Consider the following 24471-nt stretch of genomic DNA (forward strand, 5'->3'; position numbering starts at 1 on the left):
TTTTTATGCATATAATGAAATTAGTGTGCAGTTTGGATGTAGTTCCCAATACTGCCCACGAGATGGAAATATGGGACCATAAATATTTGCTCACTTTTAAGTCGCCATGCAAACTTGTGCTGTCGTTACAATGTTCTGTCCTTTTCCCTTTATTACCAAAAGCCAGTTTTACAACGTGCTTCAAACATCACCTGCTTTTAAAGGCCTGCGGCTGTTAGCTTTCCTCACATGCCGCAGGGTCAACAAGGGAGGGATTTAGAAATGCACTCCGAGTGGAGCCATCATTCGAAGCAGAGTAAATGTTTATACCAGACGAGGTTAATGTAAATGTGGCAGAAACTTCCGTCGGATGCATGCATTAGCCACCATTAAGTAGGCAATGCATAGAGAAGATGTGAAGGCATGCATGCTGACAGGGGAGGTAAGCATACAATTTAAGAAGAAATGTATGGAAGGTGGGAAGTGGTTTATGTGAGTCAGGAAAAGATGTGTGTATCAGGGAAGAGGTTTATGGACAATGAGAAGTCCTTTCGGCTAGGAACACATTCATGCAAGATGTTTATGTAAACCTTGATCTACGTAGGAGGAATGAAATAAGAGATGATCTATGCACAAGGAAGGGACTGACATCGCGAGCCGGCGGAACTACAAAAATGGCCGCTGTGATGTCATTTTGTAGTCCCGCGGAGAGATATCCTCAACGTTTTGCCGTTTTTTCACCGATGGTCAGTGTTGCCAGCTCCAAGGGCAGTGAGCTCGAGATGTGGCAGACGCACAAATAAACAAGCATTTAGGACAGCGGGAGGGGGGGCTGGAACGGGGAGAAGCACACGGACGGGGGGGCGGGAACGGGGAGAAGCACACGGACGGGGGGGCGGGAACGGGGAGAAGCACACGGACGGGGGGGGCGGGAACGGACAGGGGGGGTGGTCGGGAAGGCTTCCTCCGTTGGAGGGGGGTGCGGGAAAGCACTCACCTGTACACATTCATGCAAGATGTTTATGTAAACCTTGATCTACGTAGGAGGAATGAAATAAGAGATGATCTATGCACAAGGAAGGGACTGACATCGCGAGCCGGCGGAACTACAAAAATGGCCGCTGTGATGTCATTTTGTAGTCCCGCGGAGAGATTTCCTCAGCGTTTTGCCGTTTTTTCAACGATGGTCAGTGTTGCCAGCTCCAAGGGCAGTGAGCTCGAGATGTGGGAGACGCACAAATAAACAAGCATTTAGGACAGCGGGAGGGGGGGCGGGAACGGGGAGAAGCACACGGACGGGGGGCGGGAACGGGGAGAAGCACACGGACGGGGGGGGCGGGAACGGGGAGAAGCACACGGATGGGGGGCGGGAACGGGGAGAAGCACACGGACGGGGGGGCGGGAACGGACAGGGGGGGTGGTCGGGAAGGCTTCCTCCGTTGGAGGGGGGTGCGGGAAAGCACTCACCTGTACACATTCATGCAAGATGTTTATGTAAACCTTGATCTACGTAGGAGGAATGAAATAAGAGATGATCTATGCACAAGGAAGGGACTGACATCGCGAGCCAGCGGAACTACAAAAATGGCCGCTGTGATGTCATTTTGTAGTCCCGCGGAGAGATTTCCTCAGCGTTTTGCCGTTTTTTCACCGATGGTCAGTGTTGCCAGCTCCAAGGGCAGTGAGCTCGAGATGTGGCAGATGCACAAATAAACAAGCATTTAGGACAGCGGGAGGGGGGCGGGAACGGGGAGAAGCACACGGAGGGGGGGCGGGAACGGGGAGAAGCACACGGACGGGGGGCGGGAACGGGGAGAAGCACACGGACGGGGGGGCGGGAACGGACAGGGGGGGGTGGTCGGGAAGGCTTCCTCCGTTGGAGGGGGGTGCGGGAAAGCACTCACCTGTACTTCTTCCGGCGGCCGTGGTCGGCATGGAATGAGGCAAACAAACGAATAAAAAAAAAAACGAAACTCCGCCCACCGCCGCGATGACGACATCGCAGAGGCGGAGACGGAAACATTTGCGGGAACGCCCACGAATCTGGTCCGGCCTTGACGGACAGATCTCTGTTCCAATGGCTAGCCTCCATTTATGGAGCTAGCCAATGGAAGAGAGGGCGGATTCAAGTGTCCCTTACTGAAGACTACAGATTTCTCCTGGGGGCGGAGCTAAAGCTCCGTGCCCCAGGCGAAACCTAAAAAGGACCTTGCCAATTCACAGGAGTTGCTGGACCAGGTATACGTCAAACCGTAATGTTGTGTGTTCGAGGGAACTTCTGTCACTATCTATGAATACGCTGATAAGGTAGAATGTACTATGTTGAATGAACAGTTGCATATTGTGCGCTAACTGCGTCTTCTCCTGTGACATTTTCATTTACTTAAAAACGGCATAACAGAGAGCCCACGTAAAATCTGCCATGTGCATGGACGTCATTTGTGGGTACTCAAGGGTCGCAGCTGACATCAAGCTTTCCCCCTCCTACTCCTGGTACTACCTTTGGGACCCCTGGCCTCAGATGGGGAAAACACTTTGTGTGCTCTGAGGCCAGGGGTTGCAAAGGTAGTGACTGGAGTAGGAGGGAGCAAGCTAGAGGTCGCAGTTGTGACCCCTGACTACCACCAAATTACATCCATGGCCATGTGACTAACATCAGACTTTGCCCGTGACCTACAACTGTTTGAATTTACTGAGATACACAGTTTCCAGAGGTATCTTTTCCTAGTGAGTCAACCAACCTCCGCAAAGCACATTTGGCACATTTATAGAAAAAACGTCTTTTTTAATCCTGTGCCAAACTACAGGATACTTGATAGTATTTCTGAAAGGGCTACAATGAGCACCAATAAAACTCACCTACTTTAGATCCCAAAAAACAAACCTTATAAAACATAGAAGCCTAATTTTATTTGGATTGCTCCCATGTCCAGCCCATAACCTTTCGTGGTATGTAGTTAATAAACCCGTGCTATTTTTATCTACATTTGCATGATTCTTCAGCTCCTATATAGCTGAATTGTATTAAATTGTGCTTGTTCATTGCTACATCCCTCATCAGATCTTGCAAGGTAAGATGTTGAGCTCAGTCAGGCTACTAACAAGAGAGCATAAAGGTTATCTGAGAAAACCGAAGGCTCAGCTGTGTTTGTGATTAGTGAAATGTGGGTGTTGTGCAAAACACGGCGGGTTTAAAGTGCCTATTTTCTCTTCCACTTATAATGCAACAGTGCAGTTCTCCCAACAACTAAGTAGAAAACAAAAGTATTTGATCGACATAAACAATTTGAAAAAAACACGAGCACCCTCTTGAATGGGGCATTGTGGTCTTTATATTCAGATCATCATCAAACAGTATTCTGTTTTTGTGCAATTTTCGGAAATAGTTTTTTTTAATGTTTATTGCATCACCATTTACACTCTTGGTAGTGCATGGCTGGGCACTCGGTATTGCATTGAAAGAGTATCCAAATTATTTAAAACATAAAGACTAATGTGAAACAACAATGAATTTGCTAGACATTCTAAAGGTTTAGTGGCTGGACTACTCACCAGTAATCATCATTACTCGAGTTTGCGCTTCTCCACGCCAGTCCTTCTTCAAATGAAGTAAGGCTCAGCCTTCAGACAGGCTCCTGATTCCAAAGTTCCATCCATCCATTTCCTGTGATGGACACTCCTTTTGTTGGAAATTACCATCTTTTGTGTCCCCTCAGATGTTTCCTTGACTGTTTTTGCTGGCTGTAGAGCTATGTGCACTTTACCTCTGCTGAGCATAGATAAAGTGCTGGTTCTTCCCCTTTCAACATGAGGAAAATATCATACCCCTAACTGGATATTTATCTTACCTCGAAGTCCCTAGTATGTGGTATAATGTGTACACCAAGAGCCATTAACTTAAATGCCACCAGTGGGCTGCAGTACCCATTTTGCCACCCAATGCAGTGACCATGCAAACATGACTGAACGCCTATCATTGTAGCCTGGCTGTGCAGGTGTAAAACTACAATTTCAATCTCTCAATATTAATAAGTGACCCCTAAGTAGGCCTAACTACCCAAAGGCAGAGTGCATAGTATTAAAAAATAAGACTTGCAAAAGTTTTGTGTTCAACATGTCTTGCATGGAAAAGGCACCAAAACATATTTTTTGCAGCAGAGTTGGGTGTTTAATAGGAAAGCATTAGGATACAATCATGAATGTAATATTGTTATTTTCAGCATCACTGGATAATTCAGATTGCTATTCAGATTGGAATAGTTACTTTCAGAAAGTTACCTTCTCCCTGACCATACCCTCTTGAGGCCCATTTGCATGAGCCCCAACTGTCACCCAGCAGCTGACTAGCCTCTTTGATGAGTGTGAATTTGGTCCAAGAGCTAATACAAAATCCTTGGGTGCAAGGAGTTGTTCTGTTCCTCTGGCAGTATGACCATACGGGTTGTGCCCAGGATCTTGATCAGATTCAAAGAGGTCTACTGTGTCATAGGCAAATGTCAGCTAAACCCTGGGCATGATCCTTCATTGTTCCCCAGTCATTTAGGTATAAATCCCAATGGGAGAGGAGCCACACCAGCACTAGCATAGAGTAACCGGGGGGGGGAGGGAGGGGAGGGGGTGCTCGTTTCACTGACCACACCACAAGGATGGGCACACAGCTCTGCACAAGGTTAGAAGGGTTTCACCATTTTGGATGTAGGCAGAGAGTAGCTCTGTGGCTCTGTTTACAATAGGGTGCACAGGAAGAGATTCAAAAGCAGGTGGGCTTGCCCCTGAAACTTTTATGAAATTGGTTAAGGAGGTACCATGAGACACCCCCACCCACAGACAGTGCCAGACATATGTGACACCGACAGTACTCTCCTCAGGAAATATTCTGAAATGTGGAAGAAGAGAAGAGTGCTTCGGGTGAGCCAACCACTGTAGCAAGGTTATAGAGGGATCAACAAATTTACAACCACATCAATATGCATCAGTCCACAGCTTTTTGTCACTATAGAGTTAAAAAGTTTATAAACACTCTAATGTGAATTGTGTAAAAAGTTTTTTATTATTTTTATATTCAACTCTGTTCGAACCCACAGCTACATACAGTTTATTCATAAAAAATATGTTAAAAACAATTGATATAACATTTTACAACGTCAAAATACAGTTTAAAAAATTATTTTGCAAACAACAAAATTTATCACACAAACAAATTGTCGACGCGGCGTTTCGGTGATTTTTATGTCGTCACCTTCTTCAGGACAGTGTGTAAGTTAAAATCACTATAAAATTAAAAAACACAGAAAAATCATATGTTAACATTTAATGTATTGACTTAGTGGCAGAACAGAGTTAGACTATGACCTTCCTAAATTCGGGCGCTGTATATTCTTCGTCCTAGGTTTCTTTCATTAGATCTAAACAGTCCAATCATTAACACCTTGTATCTTATCGATATTTAAACAAAATCTTTACAAAACTCTTTTTAAAAAAAACTCTATGAATGTATAGTTACTTCTATTTGAAAAACACGCCTATACAGTATTTGTGAATCCCTCAACCTTCGTTTGGTCTCACCCTTACATTTGCAACCTTTCAAGCTTGTTATTATGAAGCAAATGTTTTGGGGATACCTGTCTAACTTAAGGTATCTCCTGGTAGCATCTTCATATGGATGTTACGGCTCTTTCTTTAATTTATAGTAGGTTGACTTAATCCATACCTCCAATTGGGTAGTTACTGGGTCTGACGCTTTTTTAGGACTTTGGCGAAGGGAATTTGTATTTTGTTTGTCTAATTCTTTAACCCCTTCCCTTTTCATAAAGGGTTTCTCCTTCACAATTAGAAGGAAGAAGAGAAGAGGACAGGCCTGGCTGCCTGTGACCTAAGAAAAAAGCCTAGAAGACTAGACTTGCTCTTCCTCTTGCAACCAGGACAAAAGCGACCACCGTCTTCGATCTAGGAAGTTTCCCCTTCAGTTTTTCTAGTCTAGCTCCACTAAGACGGCAGCGGTGGCTATACTTGTGCGTCAGAGATTTAAGGGTCAGGTCCTGGATAAGCTAGCGGAGATTAAGGGGCGATTACTTTTCTATAGATTTTCATTAGGCTCCACCCTTTTCTCTATTGGCTCGGTCTATGCACCGAATGAGGGGCAAGAGAGATTTTTTCACACGGTGCTTACTGAGGCCACTGCTTCGCCGGACCGCCACATACTGCTAGGGGGAGACCTTAACCTGGTTTTCGATAATGTTTTAGACAGGTCCTGCCAGTGTACCACACAAGCAGGGGCAATATCAGGCGAGAGTCTGGCTGGGCTGCATGAATTAGGCTTTAGGGATCTTTGGCGTAGTCTTCACCCAGGGGAGCGGGAATACTCATATTTTCCACATGCGCACAAAACATATGTTCGTCTAGACTACCTGCTCGCTACGTTGCCTACACAAGCCTTAGCTACAAAAGTGGAGATTAAGGTTGCCTCCTTATCAGATCATGCACCGGTAATTGTTAGCCTAGCTCTCCCCCCTCTTCGGTGCGCGCAGCGGACATGGCGTCTTAGAGAGACACTATTGCATCGGAAAGATGTGATCTCACGAATCCAGCGCGCCCTCTCAGACTATCTCTCCCATAATAGCAACAAAGATACTACTTTGGCGACACAGTGGGCAGCCCTGAAGGAGGTCCTTAGAGGCAAATGTATAGCTATCTCGGCGGCGGATAATGTTGAGAGGCAGCGCAAGCGAAATGACCTTCCTCAGCAGGTTAGGGAACTAGAGCAAATGCACCAGAGAACAGGGGCACCAAGGATTTGGCGGCAGTTGAAGGCAGTGAGGCAACAATTAGTGGCGTTGGACCAGGATAGAGCGGAGTTTGCAGCATTGCGCTTGCGCCATGCCTTCTACACGGGTGGAGATAGGTGCGGGAGACTGCTGGCACACAAATTGAGGGAGACCAGACAGAGGCAGGTAGTGCGGGAGATAATTAGGAGGGACGGTAGACATGTCACGGAAGATCACGACATAGCTGAAGCGTTTAGGGATTTTTAGCTGACCTTTATGCAGGTGAACCTACGGGTGATGCGGAGGAGGAGATCTTTTTAGACTCTATTCCCCTCCCGAACCTCTCACGGGACCAGGTGGACCTGCTAGAAAGCGCTATCAGGCTGGAAGAGATCATTGCGGCTATCTCCCGCTTGAAAGTGGCTAAAATACCAGGACCTGACTGGGTTTCCAGCGAGCTTTTATAAAACGTTTTGTGCGCGAATTGTTCCCCTACTGGTGCCCCTTTTTAATTCCTTTTCGGAGACTGGTGCGATTCCGAGTGATGTTTTAGAGGCCTCAATTACAGTTATCCTGAAGCCGGGGAAAGATCAGATGCGTTGCATGGCATATCGCCCTATCTCACTTCTCAACGTTGATTTAAAACTCTATACGGGGATTCTAGTGGCACAACTTAGAACTCACATTGGGGGTCTGATTGACCCGGACCAGGCTGGCTTTATTCCCGAACGTAAGACCTCCGACAACACAAAGAGGGTCCTCCATCTTATTGAGAAGGTTGCACGGACATCCGGGGAATATATGATGCTAGCTATCGGCGCTGAGAAGGTGTTTGATAGGGTCCGTTGGCCCTATCTAGAGAGCGTCCTTGAGAAGGCAGGTATGGGGCCGAAGTTTCGTACTCATGTACTGAACTGTTATAAATATCCGACAGCGACAGTGCGGGTTAACAGATTCACCTCCCCCCGGTTTGCAATAGAGAGGGGAATGAGGCTGGGATGCCCGTTGTTGCCCCTCCTATTTGCTCTCTATATGGAGCCATTGGCGCAGAAACTAAGGTGCAATCCAGAGGTTACGGGGATGAAGTTCGGGGGGTTATATGCATACAATTAGCCTGTATGCGGATGATGTCTTAATATCGTTATCGCAACCCGTGGTCGCTTTACCGGCCTGTTTCGCAGACTTGGACTCATTCGGCCAGATCTCTGGGTTTAAGGTCAATATCAGCAAATCGGTGGTGCTAGATTTGTCCCTGGAGGTACGCACCCGGGAGCTACTGGCTAAGGAGTTTCCCATTCATTGGGCGACTGAGGCGGTTCTCTACTTGGGGATCAGGCTGGCACCGTCCCTAAGGGATACGGTAGACAACAATTATGCGCAGTTACGGGCCAAGATCCGGAAGGAATTGGGGCAGTGGAAGCACCATCCCTTATCCTGGTTGGGTGGGGTTGCAGCCATAAAAATGACGGTCCTTCCGCAGATCTTATATTTATTCCGTACTATTCCCCTACGACCTCCCAAAGGTTGGATAAAACAGACCCAATCTGAACTAGCCCAATTCATTTGGAATGGGAGGAAACCACACCTTAAACTCTGATTAGCAATGCTCCAGCCAGAACATGGAGAGATCGTCCTCCCAGATTTGTTATCATATTTTCAGGTGGCTCAGCTCTGCCTCTTGGTGGAATGGAGTAGATGGGAGTCTGAAAAGCACTGGCTTTTTCAAGACCAGGCTGTGGCTGGTAGACCTTTAAAGGAAGTCCCCTTTCTCCGCAAGCATCATAGACCCCCCAACTTGTACGCCTCGTACAACACCAGGGTTCCCCTAGAGGTGTGGGATAGGGCGAACACTAGTCACAAACTCACCACTTTCCCGTCCCCGTTTACCCCTATTTTGGACAATCGAGATTTCACTTAGATACTGTGGCCTTCGTGGGCTGGCGGACAGCAGGATGTCGATTTCTTTACCATCTATATGCAGCGATGGGGTGATTCCCTTCTCTCATTTTCGTCAAGACTTTGGGTTGTCAGAAGGGGATAGACTCCGCTATCTGCAGGCATGACATTGGGCTCTCAGTGAGCAAGTCTGCTCCGAAGCCGACAGACAGCTTACCTCCTATCAATATTGGTTAATCACACGTAAGACAGAGAAAAAAATTATCTCTGACCTTTATAAGATGCTACTGAATAAATACACACATGTCTACAGTGCTAGCAGGACTTGTTGGGAGAGGGAATTACCCGCAAAGAATGGGAAGATATTTATTATAGGACTTACAAACACTCAAACAAAAATTGGAACGTACTGGTACTACACCCCAGAACGTCTTCACGAAATGGATCACTCTAGGGAGGCACTTTGTTGGCGAGGGTGTGGACATGTGGAACTCTGGTGCATTTGCTCTGGGACTGTACACACCTTCAGGGCTATTGGAAACAGGTTCTAGATGAGGTGGACGCCTACTTTGATACAGAGATTCCCCGTCTCCCCTCATATGTCCTTTTGGGGCTTCCGAACCCCCTGATGTATCCGCTGCGTTCCCGTAGAGGTCGCTTGATTGCGATTGCGCTAGGTTCAGCATTGCGGAATATTGTAGCTCATTGGAGGTCTGCGCTTGTTCCCACACTGCAGGGATGGCTCCATCGTCTATGGATGGTGCTTGGCATGGAAAAACTCTCTCTAACAGTGGCTGGGGAGGGAGCGAAATATGCAGAATTGTGGCAGCCCTTTTTGTATTCTGAGTTTCGTGAGGTTACCTGCCCTCGATACCTGAGACTGTTGCGTCTCTCTGATACGGATGGTGGAGAATAACATTTGGCGGGAAGGATTTGACTTCATTTGGTGGACTGGGACCAGGGGGAGGGGTGGGTTAGGGAGGGCAGGGTAGGGGGTAAGGGGAGGGGGGGCTTGGGAGCAGGGTTTTTTCCTTTTCTTTGTTCCCCTCTGTTTCTTTTCTACCAGATTTCTTAATGAGGGGGTTGTACGCACTTAGATATTGTGCTGACTTTGGTCCGTAGTCGCTGCTCGGACGCAGTCTATTTTGGGTATTCTGCTTTGGTTAAGCTATTTAAAGTAATGTGACTGATATTTTGTGTATGCTTATTGTGTGTCACGCCTTCAATAAAAATGATTTAGTACTAAAAAAATTAAGTAAGTTGTGCTATTTATGGCATAAGCTGAGTAAGAGGTAATAACAAAAGGAAATCATGTAATGGAAATTTGTGTTGGGTGCTGATCCTTGGACATGGAGGTGTAATGTAGTGGGTGCTAGGCCCACATTCTGATGAATGATACACATAGACACAGAAGTAGGGTACTGGATAACTGGCCCAGGGCTTGTGCTCCCAGTCCCTTTTATCATCTGGGCCACCTGACTAGTGACACCTGTGATGGGTGGGTATTAAGAGTATTAAATCACACATCTGAGCACTAGAACGTGTCCAGTAGGACACTACATCCCTCCCAAACGTTATTGGAAAAAGATTCAAACAAAAGTCCAACCTGTGAGACAAAAAAACACAACAAAATACAGCACCACTGAGTCGCTTCAGGCCATCTGCCTGGCACTACTGGATCTCTTGTCCCCCTGGCCATGAGGTTTTATGTTATTTGGACCAGCCTGGCTACATAGTTCAATGTGAGTATATCCAGAGCAGTGGTGGAGTCCACTACGGAGATCTTCTTGAAGGTGCTCAGGCTCCGGTGGATGGCAAACCTGCAAAGACTGAGGATGACCATGATGAAATGGGAGCCTTCCCTGAATGTGATGATGCTTCGCATTGCCCGCTGGCAGAGCAGCTTCAAACTTTCCTCTCCTGCCTGGACGCTCCTCTAACAGGAGCCTCCTTGCGACCCTTTCTGTCGAGCTGCTATGGGGCCGTGTGGACTGTGCGGCCCTCGTGTAGGCTGTGAGAAGGCATCAGTGAGGAACTGCCAACTGGAACCCAAACAAGTCACTCTTGCAGCCACAAAGGGTGGTGCCTCAAGGTCTGCTTGCTCTGGCCATCAGAACTCGGGTGCACGTGCCATCACCAGATAGTCTTTGGATGACCAGTTTCTGTCTGCGACTTCAGTGCTTGCAAATGCCTACTGTGGAGCTGCTGCAGATGCATTTCTCTTGTTGGGATTCCCCTCTCACTGGAATTCCCTTGAGGCCCTTGCCCCTGGATTGCAACATGACTGAGTGGGGCCTCTCGTAGGCCGCGCTGAGGGATTACTGCAGAACTCGAAGCAGGATCACAGCCAAGCCTCATGCAACCCCAAGGGTGGATGGTTCAATGGTCGATTATGGTCTCTTTGGCAGGCCTCGCGTTCACAGGGGCTCACAGAAAATCTCCAGGTGCCAGCCTCCCAAGGCTCCAGGAATGCCTTGTTGGTCTCCAGATATTTCAGGCGTTTGCATCCACGCTGGTGGTGCGATGCTCCTTAGGTGTTTCTGGTGATGCACCTGGGTAATGACAATTACCTTCCTACACCTGGGCTACTAGTGGATATGTCTTGCTTGGAGTTAGAAGGACTGGAGGGACTCCGTAGGCACTTGTAATTTTTCTTTTGGCATGGGCAGTTGCTATCCTGGATGCATCTATGTCAAGAAGCCATTGACAGGTGTCAGGGCAGTAGCACTGTGAAGCATGGGGCTTAGACACAGTTCGCCCTTGCTGTTGGCTTACAGTTGGTCCACTCATGGGCTGTCTACGGTGATGTCTCTGCGCCCCGGTGGTTGTCTGGTGTTGATTGATGTGCTCTCTGGTAGTGGCATGAGTCCTCGGTCTTATCTCTCTTCTCCCTTTTCCCAGCAGCATCGTGCCACTCTCATTTTCTCCTTCGCGATGTGACATCCTGCCACGCTCTTCCCTACTTCCGACCAGGTTCCTCACCCTGATGTGGCATCATGGCAAGTGTTCTATCCTCATGGACATCTCCCTGGTGGCGTCCAGTTCTTAGGACTGTGTATTTTCATTTCTGCGGGTCTGTCCTTCTGGTAGGACATGCTTCTTCTCCTCGTGGACCTCTCGCCGGGCCTCATGCCCTCCTCAGGGATCTTTGCGGTGCTCCTCTACCTAGATGGAGCGTGACCGTCTTCACTCAAGGGTGTGTGCTTGCGCCTCAAGCCTGCGTCCTTGTGGCGCTTGCTCTTCCCTCCGTTCAGGCATGCTTGTGTTACATGTTCAACGCTGGGCCAGCAGTGGCCATTCTGTGCATTGCGCAGTCGGCCGGCTGGCGCAGCCTCTTCCTGTCAGCATTGCTTCTTCTCTTTGGAGAGGTCTCTCCCACGGGCTCCTGCCTATGCTGTCAAGTTCACTGATGCAGCCTTCTGCTCTCCTCTGACTTTGCGCTCTCGGTTCTCCTTCATGGCTGCCCTCGACTGGCCCTTGACTTGCCCATTTTCTTGCTTGTCACTGGTGGTGGGTGGTGTAATTTTCTCAATTGCTGTGGCGTCAGACAGCCACTCTGAGTTGCGCAAGCAGCGCACGTTCTCTTTGCACCTTTCGTGGGCTTCCTACCTTAAGCTTTTCCACCCTTAGCATCACTGGATTTCTGGCAGCTCTCTTGGCTGGGCAGCTAAAGGCTTCTAAGAGCTCTTCGCTGGGGCTTACCACTCTCTCTACTCGAATGACAAATAGTCCACAGGTGGCATGTGGCAGAAATATAGGTTCATGTTTTATGTTGCAGCAGCATGCTCTATGTAAGGTGAGGTCGCAAGGGCTCATATATAGAGCTCATCTCCCATCAGGGCACATTCGAATGATCTGCTCATTTGGGTGTAGTTCACAGAGCTGTAACCAGGTGGCGCTGCAACCACTCCATTGCAGTATCAGTCTTCCTGGCCCTTTAGGTCGCGTTTCTCCAGTGGAAGCTGCCGGTGCCTGCTCAGGCTCTTGGCCTTGCACACTCTGCCTCGGGGATGCTGTAGGCAGCCGGCACGCCTCTAATTGCTGATCTGCCCTTCCATGCACCTCTGTGCCCCACTGGTGCTAAACAGTTAGACGAATATCAGGGACCAAATGCATGTCTCACTGCTTGGGGCGAAGTCATTGGTCACTTATAGACTTTTTAGGACTGGCAGCAGTGTGGCATATATTGCACCCATCTTAACTATATCAAGGCACCTCCTTGAAGTCACGCTCTCAGGCCAGTGTTTGATGTTGTGAGTAGCTGTGCTAGGTGGCGCAGTGGCCACCACTCCATCCAGACAGTGGAAGCTATTCTGAAGCTGCTGACATTACAGTTCATGCAGGCATGGGATATTCTCTTCTTCCAGGGTTACAGCAGACGGCTGCAGCAAATGGTGGGCATAGTGCTGCCCGATTGGTCAATCTGCCTCCTTACTGTATCTTATGGTGCTCAGCAGGCCATTGAGGCAAGGAATGGGCATGTGAGGAGGAGGGCGGGGCATGCATACAGGCCTCATGGGTCAAACGTCTGCAGGTGCAGACAGTAAATAGCCGGTGCTCCACCCTTCAGTGTCCCCAGTGCCGCGTGACTCTACGGCACACCATCCAGGCCCCATCCATGCGTGCCGCTTGGGCAGAGTTAGCCTGGACAGCTCCGCCGGCACCAACCAAACAAAGTCAGGCGGGATTTGCTGGTGCTGGGCCCCTTCCCACAAAGCACCTCCTCACCGGCTTCACTCTATTCAACCCGTGGGCTCTCCTTATGCCCAGTGGGTGCACTGGCACTTCTCCTGGTCCGTCCCTGATTCACAAGGGTAGCATAGGGCTGGCAGCAGGTGTTGGGGCGCCTCAGGCCTTTACTTCTCCCATGACCAAGCACGAAACAGCCGACAGCCACATGCGGGGCTCGACCCCCTTGTCGCCACTGTTTTTTTTCTTTTTTCTTTTGGTCCTCATTGTCTACCCTGGTGGCATTGATAAAGTCAAATAGAGAGCGACACACTGCCTCAGATAACTGGATAGGTAGACCAGTATTGATACAGAGTCACCGAATCAGTAAAATCGCAATCCCAAGGACCCACATTCCGCAACCATAAGGGCACCTGCCATTAGACCGGAGTCAACAAGGCAGGGTATGCCAGCAGAGAAAGGATTGAAGGATGCCGAAGGCAGCATAATCATTGGACCAAACGGAGGAAAAAAAAAAACCTGTGTGATTTAAAGTTGGTTCCACTTCAAAAGATGCCTGAAGGCTCTCTTGTTTGTGTTACCTGATCTCATTAGATCGAGTTTTGAGGTCTGTAACATAGATGTCTGCCAATCGGAAAGAAATGGTGGTATGGCGTCATTCCATTTTTTACAAATTTCTCTTCTGGCCAAGAGCATGGCGTAAAAGAGGAGATATTTGGAAGAACCCTTCACCCCCTCCATGACTCCAAAAATTACCAGTACCGGATTTATCGTGATCTGACGACCCAGGGAGGTTGAAAGTGAAGTGCTTAAAGAGTCCCAAAATTTAGATAATAGTGGACATTCGTAAAACATGTGTAAATCCGAAGCCGCAATTGCCCCACACCTTGCACAGGCCACCGGTCGATCTATAGAGAATTTTGGGCGCCTTTGCGGCGAGTAGTAGGCCCTGTGTAAGGAGAAAAGATGGTTTCTTCGGAGCCACGCTGGTTTAACTATTTCCCATAATATCTGGAAAGAGCCAAGCCAAAGATTTTCCACATCGAGGTCTGGAAAAGAACACCCCCAGATTTTATCGGGCCGTTGGAATTCGCCAACCATCTCCTCCAGCATTGAGTGATACCAAAAGGATATCTCCTTCTTTGCAGGGGTTTTAACTAGACGTTGAGACTCTAGGTGGTTGCCCCTCCCTAGTGGGGGTCTAAACCTGATAGTAGATTGTGCGTGGGCCCAACTTGCTATCTGTAAGTACTTGAACCTAGACAGATTAGAGCCTGTTCTAATACTTAACAATTCTCAAGGTAAGAGAACCCCATCGACAAATAAATCACCCCACACTTTCAAACCTCCCTCTCTCAAAGGTAAAGCAAGGCTATCATTAAGCCAACTAGTACCCCCAGGTAAATCCCACAAAGGAGCCTTGCTTGAGAAATATCCTAGTTTCATGGTATTGCTAACCTTAGTCCATGTTCTAGCCATGCCCTGAAGACCTTCAGTTTTATTTATTTTTTTAATTTGGGGTCCCCAAATTTAAAAAGAAACCCCTCCTGTGGCAACCCTGCCCCACTTAGCATGGTACTAAACATACAACCGATCCCGAAGTTGTTGGGTGTTTTCAATAACATACGGAAATGGGTGAGTTGGAATGCCCATGCGTACAGTTGGAAATCTGGGGCTGCTAACCCGCCCTTCTGCCTTCGACGCCTCAATTTTTTTCAGGCAATTCTGGGGTTGCGCTGGGCCCAAATGAATGAGTTAATGTCACTCTGTAATTTAACTAAAAGTGATGGCTCAAAATAAAGATGTATTGTGTTAAACAAAAAGGTGATCTTCGGCAATATGGTCATCTTTATAAGGTTAACCCTTCCCAAAATAGAGAGAGGCAGTGATGACCAGGAACGCATAAGTTGCCGACATTCTTTTGCTTTAGCAGAGAAGTTGGTCTCAGCAATTTTGTTAATGTCCTCGATGATTTCTATACCCAGGTAACACATTTTTAAGTTGCGCTGAACCCCTATATCTAAAACATCGTGGTTCCAGGTCATAATCTCGGTTTTGGAGGCGTTAACCCCGTACCCCGAGATTCCACTGAAGTCCAGGGCCAATTTAATAACAGAAGGGAGTGCTGTTCTTAAATCTGAGGAAAAAATCAGAATATCGTCCGCGTACAGGGCCACCCTCTTCTCCCAACCCCCATACCTAAAAGGTTTGATGCTAGTGTCCTCCTGCAACCGTTGGGTGAAGGGTTCGATGTATAAATCAAACAGGAGGGGGGAGAGAGGGCTGCCCTTACGTGTACCCCTAGTAATGTTAAAAGGGTCAGCCAGTGATCCATTAACCAAGAGGCAGGCGGAGGGGTTTTGATAAAGTAAGCCAACTGCTTGGCGAAATCCTACACCCACATTGAACTTGCCCAAGACCCCCGACCAATTCACCCTGTTGAAGGCCTTGGTCGCGTCCAACGTGAGAACAGCCAAGGGCAGCCCGGCAAATGATGCAGCATCAATTGCACCTATTAGGTCGTAAGTCAACTCAAAGAGTTGTCGACCCCTAATAAATCCCCTCTGGTCTTGATGTAAAATATCCCCGGCGACCATGCCCAGCCTGTTGGCCAAAATTGAAGCAAACATTTTATAGTCCGCATTTAAGATGGAAATTGGACAGTATGACCCACAGAGAGATGCTGATTTGCCGGGTTTTAAGATTAAAGTTATTGATGCTTTATCCCAGGAAGTTGGAGGTAACATCCCTTCCTGAAGTATCTGATTGAATAAAGATGTCAAAAATGGTACAATTGCCTGTTCTAGGAGCCTATAGATTTCAGCTGGAAGGCCGTCAGGACCCGCTGCCTTCCCGGACTTACTGTTCATTATAGCTTTCTTGACCTCATCCTGAGTAATCGTCTGGTCTAAAGACGCAGACTGATCGGGGGTCAATGTAGGCAAGGATACCTCATTTAGCCAATTGACAATCGAATCCTGGTTGATACACTTGTCCTCCTTATAGATATTTTGAAAGAAGGATTTGAAGATTGTTCTTATTTCTTCATCTGAAGTGTAAACCACGTTGTCATGGATAATCGAAGATATATTATTGCGGACCTCATCGGTCTTGAATTTCCAGGATAGAAGTTTCCCTGCACCTTCACCATATTGGAAATGGGTGATTTTACTGGTTTCCCATCTCTGTAATACACGTGCCTTCAGCACGGAATCCAAATCCCCCTTAGCTCTAACCAGCTTGTTCTGTAGTTCTTGTAATAAAATAGGCGAGGCTGATGATTGTAATTCAAGTTCCCTTTGAAGTCTCCCGATCACTGCCTCACTTGAGAGTACCTCCCCTCTATACAACTTCCTCATATGGGAGACCCTGCTGGTAATTTGGCCCCTAAGAAAGGCCTTAAAGGAATCCCATACACAACCTGGAGTGGCCGTGCCGATGTTACGATCCATGAAGCACTTGCTTTCCTCTACCAAAAAAGAGATCGCATCTTGTCTAGAAAGCAAAGAACGATCGAACGACCAACTTCTAGGAACTACTTGGGGGAAACCTTTCATTACCAATGATACTGCTGAATGGTCAGACAAATGTGAAGGGAGGTAAGTGATATTTTTAACCATGCTTTTCAATAACTGACTGATCAAAATATAATCAATCCTGGATTGATGACGATATTTATGATTTCGAAATGAGACTCCCAGCTGTTGCCCAGATAATATCCTCCAGATGTCTAAATAACCATACTGTTTCATATTGGCCAACAGAAAAGATCTAGTTTTAGAAGGGGTCAATGCCCGATTGTGTGGGGACTTATCCAAAAGAAGGTCGAGAACTATATTGAAATCGCCCGCTAATATAATAGGTTCTGAAACAGAAATCAAATGAGAAAAAACAGATTCCAAGGCAGAAGGATCATCTACATTCGGGCCATAATATCCTACAAATGTAATTTGTCCCCCTGCAATGCTCACTGTGGAAATAACCCATCTACCACCTGGATCTGTTCATTTAAATACCAATCGGGCTTTTAGGGATTTTTTAAACAAAATTGCAACTCCTCTATTATTCGTGGATTGCGTTGTAGTCATAAAAAAGTCAATCCACGGATTCTTCTTTGCCAAATCGCGCAACTCTTGTTCCACCAAGTGGGTCTCCTGGAGAGCAATGACCTGCGCATCACAATCACAAAGATATTGCATAATCTTATCCCTTCTGGGCGTGTGCGGAGGCCATTGATATTCCAGGAAAGAATCCGCAGGTTATTCATAAAAGAGCTGCCCCTTTCCTACCGCCCTACTAATGGCGTTCACGACTGGGAAAAGACCACATAAGATTAACACAGCCATGCTGAAGATCACCTTAATACAGAAAAAATAATCCAGTACAACCAGAGAAGAAATGAGGATATTTTTTGATTTTTCCCCTTGCAACACCCACCCACTTACCCCGTGACCCAAACTATCCCCCCCCTCTGAGAAACCCTTGCCCTATCTATCTGGAATATGTCCAGAAGATAGTGCCCCCTCCGAGCACTCGCAGTATTGATGAAAATTATTGGAGAGCTCCAGATACCTAAAAGATTTTAATCAGGAATCTGGAGTTTCTTTATTGTAACCCTTCCCCTTTTTTTTCTCTTCCTATCTCTCTTTTTTGTATTTTTGTTTTATTTTATTAGAGTAGAGTATATAAAAAAAAAGCCTCACCCTTTGTTTTCATATAGCTTGCTACTGCTCCTAGCTCTACTTATTTGTTCTCTCTTGTTAAATTAAAATGTAGTGAGTGCTTTAGGTAGACCGTAGCAATTTATTTTGAAAAAAAAATAATTGAATCCCAGTACGACTATGCCTAGTATCCCTTATATCATTTTAAGTAAGGGGGAAAGAGAACCATTCTTAAATTGCTAGTAACCCCCGCCTAACTTGATGGACCATCCTTGTTACCCCAAGCCAACAACAATTCATCTGCCTCTTGAACTGATCTAATATTGTACATTTTATTATTGTACATGATCTTCAATGCTGCCGGGAACTTAAGCTGGGCGGAGGCACCTAACTCCCTAAAGGCATCCAGTCTCCTCCCCAACTCCCATTGTTTATCCAAAGTTGCCCTAGAAAGGTCTGATCTTACTTGGAAGGTGAAAACCTTTCCATTCAAAGACTTTTGTTTAAGGGCCTGGCTAAGGATAATCTCTTTAAGGGAGTAAGTGTGAAAATTAACTAGGATTTTTCTAGGTTTTAGTCTTTGTGGATTTTTCCTAAAAGGCTCTCTGTGAATTCTTTGGATATCCATACTCAAATTTTCCACTGAATGTTCAAGATGTAGTGAATCCCTTAAGAGCGTGATAATGTATTGTTTTATGTCCGAGCCCTCACTCTCTTCAGGAACGTTAAGGACTCGAAGATTATTACGCCTCGCGTTATTCTCCAACGTCTCCATTCTCTCAGAGAGGGCGAGGTCATCTTTTGTAAGATTCACAATATCTGTCTTGGCCTGGTCTAAATATAAGGAAAGTCCCGCCACAGTTTCCTCCAAGGCCGTAGTCCTGGAATTGAGAGTGTCAATTTTATTATCCAAGGATTCACAAAAATTCCTTATCTCTGATTGATTGGCTGCCGAAACCTCAAACCCCTTTTTATATCCAGAGATAAAGAAGCAAACATAGATTTTAATGAGATCTCAGCTGAAATGGAGCTAATATCTCCCCGTGGGCCGCTAGCCAATGGAGCCAAGCCATCATGTAAGGCCACCCCCGGATCTAATAGATCTAAGTCCGCCGAAGTCTCTGGAGCCTGCAACGGCTGTTGCAGTAATCCCTCCTGATCAACCTTATCTACTGGCCCGCTCACAGCTTCTATACCATTATCTTGCTCATATGCAACTTCCGGGGTCATGTGGATAGAAGACACTAACCAAGAGAAAGAAAGAGAGGCCAGGGCTGAAGTCGAAGTGGGCAAAGGAGGAATGTTAAACTCAATTAACGGTAGGTCCTTCGCTAGATCAAGGACTTGAGGGACCACCTTAAAGTAAGACCTTAGAGAGGGCGTTTTTTTTACACTTGTGCTTGAGCCCAAGATAGCAGCTTTGGTGACTTTTGCTGACTTGCCACCCTTTGCGCGCTTAGCTTTGACTTCGGTACTTAAAAAGGAGGAGGATTTACTCTTGCTGCTGCTTTCAACCTCTGTGGAACTGAGGCCTTGTAACCAGCTATTTACACCCTTAGTTGTTCCTAGTGGGGAGGCACTGTCTTCAGTTCCTTCGTGTACCCTAGTCTGAGATTTAGCCCGCAAATTCAGCCCAGAGCCTTTCCCTTTTATGCCACTAGCAGCGCCTGACCGTACATTTTTAGCTGTTACAGGGGGGACACTCACACCCTCCACATGCACTTCCCGTACTTTAAGGGGGGCTTTCACTTCTGCCCCTCGTTTTCCTTTCCTCCGTGATGCTGGACATGTTTTCGGGGATGCTAAATGGGTCAATACATCGTGCTCTTCCCCCTGCTCTTCTCCCTGGTCAGGGCTCACCTCCGTCTGCTGCCCTTGAGGCACCGTGTAGCTGATGTCTCCAACTTCCTCCACGAAGCCCCGGGTAATATGCAAAAGGCTCCGAATCTGCCTCCCCTTACGGAGCTCCAGGGCGTCCAAGTCCCAATGCAGCAAACCTCGCTGCTGTCTGGGCAGCAAACCTGTAGAGCTGGTAGGAGCCGCCTCCTCAAAACACATGGAGGATCAGATCAGCTAGCCGACACTGGCGACCCCCCACAAAAGAACAAACAGTCCCGCTCAAAAAAACAAAAAAAACAGGCTGATCTAACCGACTCCTCAGAGCAGCTAAACTGCTGAGAAGACAAGAAAACCACAAGGGCAAAGGCAGGGGCGAGCTCAATATGCTCTGGAAAAATCTCCGCTCTGCTCAGCCTGCTCAGCCTGATCTGGCCGAGCGGCAAAAACACCACCTACCCGAATCCAACGGACACGGAGCAACAAACAACAAACAGGCAGCCGTGAGAGCTGGGGCAAGCCCCTAACGAGTCCGCCACTCCGCGCCCCTCCGCTCCGCCAACTCCGCCCAGCCAAGTCCGATCGGCAAAAACGCCAGCCTGCAGCGTGAGCTGAGCACGCCAAACACCACTCGGCAAATAGACCCCCCAAAAAGCAAGGCAAGTACAAAAAATATATGTGGCTCCTTATCTCATTATGCCTTTATCTCCTCATGCGGCACCTCGAGCCTTCGTTTGTTAGAAAATCGAGCACTGCGAGCGCCCGAGTCCGGAGCACTACGGCAGCTCAGCCTGCTGCCGTCATGTTTCCCCTCCAATCCCTCCTGACTCGCTCAGAAGAGGTCACTCCCCACGCTCCCTGACTCTTAGTATCGTAGCGCTTCTGCTGCTGATAACTGATTTGCGCATCGCTTGCTTTGCTGGCATTATCGTTTGTGATATTGTATTATTATTGTCTGTGATATCGTAGCACTGTATTGCATTTGCATAGCTCTCATTGCCTGCATAGTAATTTGGAGCTGCCTGGTATCGTAGACCTACATTATATTGCACTGCTCGCATTGCTCTGTAAGTTATTTGTGCCCGATTGTGTCTCTGCCCATATCTTGCAAACACCACAGATTGTGCCCCAGTCTCGCCCTGTTCCGCTTTCGTTTTTTCTGCCATTTTGTTGTTGTTGTGCCCATAGCCCGTCTCTCCACCCCGCTCCCGCCTCCCAGCTGCTCCTCCCTCGCCCCGCCCCCTCCACTATCCACTTATGCCAGAACAGCCTACGCGCAGCGTTCACGCGCAACGGTCGCGCCCCATGCGCGCCGAAGGTGCGCCAAAGGTAAGCCCGTCTACGCCCGTCCGCGCCTGGACCGTGCCCTGCGCAAGACCCCCTGGCCCCCGCAAAACCCACTCCACCCACATAGCGTACGACGCCGCAACCCTCTCAGCACTTAACCCCGGCCGACTCCCAAACTGCTACCAAGCCGCCCCAGGACACACCCATGGACCCTTCACCTGCCACTCCTGCAAGTTCGACTACATCAGGACCCACACCAAATCCACAAACTCCAAACAGAGCTCCGACAACAACCACCTGAAATGCATCCTGCTCAACACCCGCTCAGTCCACAGACACGCCATTGAACTATGGAACCTACTCGACACCACATCGCCGGACATCGCCTTTCTTACAGAAACCTGGATGAACGCTTCTTCTGCGCCCGACATCGCCATAGCCATCCCGGCCGGCTACAAGATCATCCGAAAAGACCGCATCAACCAAACAGGAGGAGGCATCGCTATCGTCCACAAGAACACCATCCGCATCACGACCAGTTCCGACGATAACCTCGCAACCTCTGAACACCTTCACTGCCAGATCCACACTGACCCCAAATCCACACTCAGAGGCACCCTCATCTACCGGCCACCAGGACCCCGCACACTTTTCAGCGAAGACATCACTGACTTCATCAGCCCACACGCCCTCCCCTCCGAGGACTACATCCTACTGGGAGACCTCAACTTCCACCTGGAAAAGAACAACGACAGCAACACTACCACCCTTCTGGACAACCTCGCCAATCTTGGACTCAAACAACTCGTTGACACCCCCACCCACTATGCCGGACACACGCTCGACCCAATCTTCACCTCCAGCAAGCACATCTCCTTCAATCACACCACAGCTCTCCATTGGACGGACCACAGCTGCGTTCACTTCAACTACAAAAAGACTACGACCCACAACCACCCACAACCAATTCCCCGCAGAAACTGGAACAAAATTACCACGAGCAACTATTCTCATCGCTTCACCAAAACCCCCCTGACAAATCATCGGACCCAAACCAAGCAGCCACCAACCTCACACAATGGATCACCCACAGCGCTGACGAACTAGCACCCTTGAAATACCATCAAATCAAACAAGGTAGCAAAAAAGCCCCCTGGTTCAATGATGACCTTAAGAAATCCAAGAAGATCTGTCGCACCCTCGAAAAAGTTTGGCGAAAAAACCCAACCACTGACAACCTGGCCACCTTCAAAAACGCCACCCGAAAACACCACCAACTGATCCGATCCACCAAGAAATCAGCATTCAAGAATCGACTCGACAACAACGCCAACAACAGCAAGGAACTATTCAACATCGTCAAAGAGTTTACCAACCCCACCGCCGGCACCAACGACATCACTCCCTCCCAAGACCTCTGCGACTCTCTAGCCTCGTTCTTCCACAACAAAATCGTTGACATACATAACAGCTTCGGCGACCAGTCCACCCCACCCACCTCTGAACTAAAACCCCCCTCTAACAACCTCTGCGCCTGGAACCCAATCACCACTGAAGACACCATACGCCTGATGAACTTCATCCACTCAGGATCGCCAACTGACCCATGTCCCCACCACATCTTCAACAAAGCAGACTCCATTATCGCACCCCATCTCCGAGATGTCATCAACTGCTCCCTCAATTCCGCTACCTTCCCGGAAAGCTGGAAACATGCCGAACTCAGCGCCCTCCTGAAGAAACCCACAGCAGACCCCACTGAACTTAAGAACTACCACCCCATTTCGCTCCTCCCATTCCCTGCCAAAGTCATCGAGAAAGCCGTTAACAGTCAGCTCGCTGCCTTCCTCGAATCCAACAAATCCCTCGACCCTTCACAGTCCGGTTTCCGAGCCAAACACAGCACCGAGACCGCCCTCATCGCAGCAACAGACGACATTCGAACTCTACTGGACAACGGAGATACAGCCGCCCTCATCCTACTTGACCTCTCCGCAGCCTTCGACACAGTCTGTCATAGCACCCTTATACAACGCCTCAGCAACGTCGGAATACAAGGAAAAGCATTGGACTGGATCATCTCGTTCCTCGCTGGAAGAACCCAGAGAGTCCGCCTCCCCCCTTTCAAATCAGAAGCCACCGAAGTCATCTGCGGCGTACCTCAAGGATCATCACTCAGTCCCACCCTCTTCAACGTTTACATGAGTCCCCTCGCAGCCATCGCGCGCCAACACAACCTCAACATCATCTCCTAGGCAGACGACACCCAGCCAATACTGTCCCTCACCAAAGACCCAAACACCGCCAAAACCAACCTACACGAAGGGATGAAAGAAGTAGCCGAGTGGATGAAGAACAGCCGCTTAAAACTGAACTCCGACAAAACGGAGGTCCTCATCTTAGGATCATCCCCCTCCGCCTGGGACGACTCATGGTGGCCACCGGCCCTGGGAAACGCACCCAAACCAACGGACCATGCACGCAACCCGGGATTCATCCTGGACTCCTCCCTCTCGATGACCAGGCAAGTCAACGCCGTCTCATCATCATGCTTCAACATCCTACGTATGCTCAAAAAAAATCTTCCGCTGGATCCCTACTGAAACAAGAAAGATGGTCACCCATGCACTGGTCACAAGCAGACTGGACTACGGAAACACCCTCTACGCCGGAACCACAGCCAAACTACAGAAAAAACTCCAACGCATCCAAAACGCCTCAGCCAGACTCATCCTAGACATCCCCCGACAAGCTCACATTTCCGATCACCTGAATGACCTCCACTGGCTCCCCGTCAACAAGAGAATAACGTTCCGTCTCCTCACCCACGCACACAAAGCCCTCTACGACCTAGGACCCAAATACCTCAACACGCGCCTGTCATTTTACACCCCCACCCGCCAACTACGATCTTCCAATCAAGCCCTCGCCGCAATTCCACGCATCCAAAGAGCCACCATGGGGGGAAGATCCTTCTCCTACTTAGCGGCCAAGACCTGGAATTCTCTCCCCACCCACCTCCGCCTTACACAGAACCACCTCTCCTTCAGAAAACAACTAAAAACTTGGATATTCGATAAGTAAAGCACATCCCTACCCCAAGCGCCTTGAGACCCTCTGGGTGAGTAGCGCGCTATACAAATTTTATACTTGACTTGACTTGACTTATTTCCCCCTTGTCACCACTGTTATGTAGTGGGCATGAAGCCCAGGGCATGTGTGCCCGGCCCAGTTTATTATCTGGGTCACCTGACCGGTGACGCCTGTGATGGGTGAGTGTTAAGTGTATTGCATCACACTCCTGAGCACTAGAACGTGTCCAGCAGGACACTACAGGAGCCTTCATTCATTTGAGAAAA

At 48.3% G+C, this 24471-nt stretch overlaps 1 protein-coding gene across 1 annotated transcript in view; it reads right to left on the bottom strand.

The window, feature by feature from the left end:
* ADCY5 (adenylate cyclase 5) overlaps window positions 1-24471 on the bottom strand; it is a 951006-nt gene that overhangs the window by 151511 nt on the left and 775024 nt on the right. The gene's annotated exons all lie outside the window — the stretch shown is intronic.

The sequence above is a fragment of the Lissotriton helveticus genome, chromosome 3_1 (assembly GCF_964261635.1).
Source record: "Lissotriton helveticus chromosome 3_1, aLisHel1.1, whole genome shotgun sequence".
Taxonomy (NCBI): domain Eukaryota; kingdom Metazoa; phylum Chordata; class Amphibia; order Caudata; family Salamandridae; genus Lissotriton; species Lissotriton helveticus.